Source organism: Octopus bimaculoides, chromosome 4 (assembly GCF_001194135.2).
Source record: "Octopus bimaculoides isolate UCB-OBI-ISO-001 chromosome 4, ASM119413v2, whole genome shotgun sequence".
Taxonomy (NCBI): Eukaryota; Metazoa; Mollusca; class Cephalopoda; order Octopoda; family Octopodidae; genus Octopus; species Octopus bimaculoides.
This window is the reverse complement of record NC_068984.1, coordinates 103,832,134-103,837,209: the sequence shown is the minus strand read 5'-3', so window position 1 is coordinate 103,837,209 and position 5,076 is coordinate 103,832,134.

The following is a 5,076-nucleotide window of genomic DNA, read 5'->3' as shown; positions in this document are numbered from 1 at the left end:
TTTTGTCTTGTTTGTTCTTTTTTTTTTTTTTTTTTTTTTTTCTTTGTTCCACTTATTTTGATATTTTCAGTGCAACCAAAGTTTGCTTGCTTTAATTGCTTTTCACTGGAAAGAAGGGGGGGGGGGAAACAAAAAAAACTTTTCATAGCTACATGCTATCTTTCAGTTTGAAATATTACCAAATTTGAACTTCAGACTTTCAGATTACAGCATTTACATTAACAAAGAAAATTGCTTTTTAGTGTCTAGATGTTGATAGTAGCTCTCATTAAATTAAAAAATTTTTTCTTGGTCCTTACACATTTTCATTCACTTCAAGACACTTTTTTTTTTCTTCATTCCACCATTACAAGGACGGCTTGAGTTTAGATGCATGAATTATCGGAGCACATATTTTAGAGTGGATGCCATTTTTAAAGACTTTTCACTCTATTTTCACGTGAGGCACCTTTCTTAATTGAGTAGACTGTGCAGCCTCTCTATCTTTCTCCTCAAGACTGAAGCCATAGGAAGCCCAAACCATAGGGTCAATACCTTAACATACTTCTAAAATTTTTCTGAATTTGGTATCAGGTACATCAGATACCAAATTTTAGGAAAATCTCGATGTCAATCACTTTGCAATAAACATTGTAAAGTGGTTAGCATTAGGAAGTGCACCCAGTCACGAAAAGTATGCCAAAGCAGATATTGGGGTATGATGCACTCTTAAGACATGTCAGATCCTGTTAAGTCAGCTTACTCAAACCAGCATAGGACATGGACATTAACCAATGATGATGTCATAATGTTTAGTGTCTATTGAAACAGTGTACAGGTATTGTAACTATGTGTCTATTGTAAATTTTTAACCACAGGTTGTTTTTCGTTATTCTTTGTTTGAGCAAAATTCAGTGCTTATATCAGTGCCACATGAAAGATTGTAGATGAGATTTAAAGTAATAGATACCGTTAAGTTATGGCAATATGGTTTAGGGTGTACCTGCACAACAGTCCTGTATTACACTAAAATTTTCAATATTTGATGTAGAACTGAAGGATTTTGAGGCATAGTGAATCTATGAAATAATTAAAGAAAGGGAATTCAAAGGTTTGATGAGGCTGAAATGTGTTAAAATATAATGACTGAAGTCAGTTGATAATTAGTCCTAATTGGCTCAGACTGTTTTCTGAGTTGATGAAATGATTATTCACTATAACTATCAAAGATTGCTGCTGTAGTAGTGCCTCTTTATCTCAGTCAAAAACAAATAACTATTTCCATTCAATTTCCCTTTACAGTATTTGCATAATATATTAAACAAATGTATTAATTATGGTCATAAAGTAGATATTTGAAGCCTGAGCAAACTACACATTACTTTAGCACAAAGTTGAAAGAACCCAGTTAGGTTGAAATTGTGCTTAATTTTAAAATTATCATGTCCTTAATGCAATAGGTTTCCATCCCATGTCCTTCATGATCCACATACTCCTTTTCTTATCCAATGATCCACCCACCTATGATTGAAAACTTGAAAAAGAGCCCTCATGCTGGAATTATTGCTTTGTGTACATATTTCTTCCACGTGTTTCCCTTTAACTTTAAACATGTTAACCCAACCATCTGTATAGATGGTTCCACACTAGACAGTTCTTAACATGCAATGACATGTTAGATTAGCTTGCTGTTTTCCTCCAAACCTTCCTATGTGCATACCACAGAGTAAGAATGAGAAAAACATTTGTCAAACCTGTTCTATCACTGATTTCTTCCACTGTAACAAAATGAGCACGGTGTTGCTAGTAATTATTTCTACAATTTCAAAATGTTTAAAGGCAATCAACTCTTATCAGAACCATGCTCAATATTACAACAGTCTTAATTTTTCTCTTTGACTAGATTAGGTTCAGTGTCATATATTGATGAAGAGGTGGAAATGGTATTTTCATTTATTTTTTTTATGTTCATGCCTTTACCTAATGTATTTGCAGTATAAGGAGAGTGAAATCACTTCATCAAAATATTCATTGTAAAAGGTCACCCACCAATGCTTTCATTAAAAAAAAAAAAGACAATAAAACATGCTTAAGGTGATGTAATGCTTAGCCATACTGCATGGCACCTTGGGTATTTTCTGCTATAGCACTGGACTGACCAGAACCTTGTGAATGGAATTTTGTAGGTGGAAACTGAAAAGAGCCTTTTCTGTGTGTGTATATATAAATATTTGTGTTATGTTTGTCTCCCCACTACCATCATTTGACAACCAGTGTTTTGTTTACATCCCTTTAAATTAGCAGTTTGGCAAAAGAGACATGTTAATTTGTTTGACTAAACCCTTCAAAGAGGTGCCCCAGCATGGTTGCAATCCAATGACTGAAACGAGAGAGAAGATAGAAAGCAGAATTAAATTTACATTTTTTTAATGTCAAGCATCAATGATTTTTATGTAATTAGAGACTTGAAGAAACAAATGTTTAAAAGTAGGAGTCCAGTTTAAATTTGTGTAAGATATTTTTTCAAATTTAATGTGATTTTATTACACTAGTCTTGTTACTAACTTAAAGCACCATAGAAACAACATCAACAGTAATTGTACAAATGTATGTATAGCTTAGTACAATTGGCATAAAAATATCAACTTGAAAGATACTTTCATTTTATTTTTGTTAAAAATAGAAATCTTGAGCAAATAATGAGAGCCACAACTTGCTATTGACTAGGGTGTTGAACAGTTTGATTTGAAGGCCCACTTTTCAAATTCCCATCAGTGGCATTGTTCTGTGTCTATTACCAAGGTCTCTAAAGTTCATTTTACCCAGGTATCTAAAGTTCATTTTACCCAGGTCTAATAAATTCCTTTAATTTACTGTAGTTTGAAGTAAAAACACTCTGCCACAGTTAATGATTTTCTTCAGCGTGCAGTGCTAGATTCAAATATGTTGCTGCCAGTGGCTTAGTTTTAACCTAACAATTCCCAACTTGTTGAGATTAAACTTTTAACAGGATCACGAAGAAAAAAAAAATCCAACAGAGAAAAATAAAAACATTAAAATGTGTATGTGTATTTTCTTGTCTTAGCACCTTGTGATAGTCATGAGTGTTACTGTCATAGAAGCAGTTCATTTCCATGAAAAAATGTCCAGCCAAGGGAAAATTTTACCTTGCTTAGAAATACATTAGGTTTGGCAACAAGAAGGGCATCTAGCCACAGAAAATCTGCCTCAACGAATTTTGTTTGACCCATGCAAACAAATCAGATGAAAAGTGGATATTAAAACAACGATGATAATGATTTCACTAAAAAAGTAGTGAACATTGAGACTATAACACAGTTTCACTCTTGATGAAGTGATTTCATTTCACTTCATTTACTTAGAGGGGATGACTCAACATTGACAATCTTTAAAAATCAGTTGTATAACGCTCGAGATGTGTTCAGAGTTTATTTGATGAGAATTACAGTGTTAGGAATAGTAATTGGAAGACATAAACCATTCTTCCTTCATTGAATCTCAATGTTTTTAATAAAATTTACAAATACAAATAGGATTTACTTTCTTTTATTGTAAGTCCAAAGTATTAAAGCTAAAAACTTGGACGTAATTTCTTTTATTTGTTTCAGTCATTTGCGACCATGCTGGAGCACCGTCTTTACTCGAACCTATCGACTCCAGGACTTATTCTTTGTAAGCCTAGTACTTATTCTATTGGTTTCTCTTGCCGAACGGCTAAGTGACTGGGACGTAAACACCAGCATCGGTTGTCAAGCGATGTTGGGAGAACAAACACAGACACACAAATATATACATACATACATATATATATATATGACAGGCTTCCTTCAGTTTCCATCTACCAAATCCACTCACAAGGCTTTGGTTGGCCCGAGGCTACAGTAGAAGACATGTCCAAGGTGCCACGCAGTGGGACTGAAACCGGAGCCATGTGGTTGGTAAGCAAACTACTTACCACACACCCACTCCTGTGTTTTATTTTATGTTGTTTGGGTAATATTGACATGTAAATCTTTAAGGAGTATATTTAAAGGAAGCTCAACTAACTGAGACTTGACCTTTTCAAGTCTCTAGTGACAGGAGCTGAATTTAACACTGCTAACCAAAAGAACACTCATCACTTTTACAATGCTGTCAGTTTTTGCGGTGATGGTGTTCCTTCTTTACAAGCTGATGATATCGAAGAACAGTTGCAGTGCCATGCCTTACCAGTGACAAAATGTGGATTGGCTTTTCAACAAGCAACATTAAATTTGAGGAGTTGGGAAAAAAAGTAAAATAAAAAGATAAATCACTTGAAAGTGAGGAAATATTTATATAGGAAATAAGATAACTATTAGTGTTAGTTGAAAAATAGACTAGTTACATGCTTAGACCTGTGTAGTCATTCCCTATATATTGATCTAACTAAAAGGGGTTTTAATATAGCATTAAGTAATTTTGCTGCTAAATATAAGTTGTCTCAATTATTGATTTCTCAAGCTGGAGGCCAATTTTTTTGTACACAAAATAGACAACACTGGTATGGCTGTGTGTTTAAAAAGTTTGCTTTCCAACCACATGGTTTTGGGTTCAATGCTGGGCTGAATAAAGCCTTGTGAGTGGATTTGGAAAGAAGCTCATTGTATATGTATGGTAGTCTGTCCTTGTCTTGACATCACATGATAGATGAAAATGAATGTCACTGTAATATATGCAGTTGCTTTTGTTTGCAATCTTGTGAAAACGCCTGGCCATTGGGAAATATTACTTGGAAACAGGTGAGGCCCTCTAGCTATAGAAAATCTAATATAACAAATTCCATCTGACCCATGCAAACATGGAACAGTGGATGTTAAAATGTTGATATTACTGAGTCAGTTAAGGCTGTGAACTTGGTAGAGTTATTAGTAATCTGGACAAAATGCTTAACAGCCCTTATGTTTCTTACCAAGACTACATTTATGTGTATGTGGATTCTTATTTTGTGACATGTTTACAATGCCACAATATTGGCCATAAACAAAATTTCTTAGGCAATCCAATATTTTAATATGGTGCTACACTGATAGGAGCTTGTTCTGATCACTTTTTTTT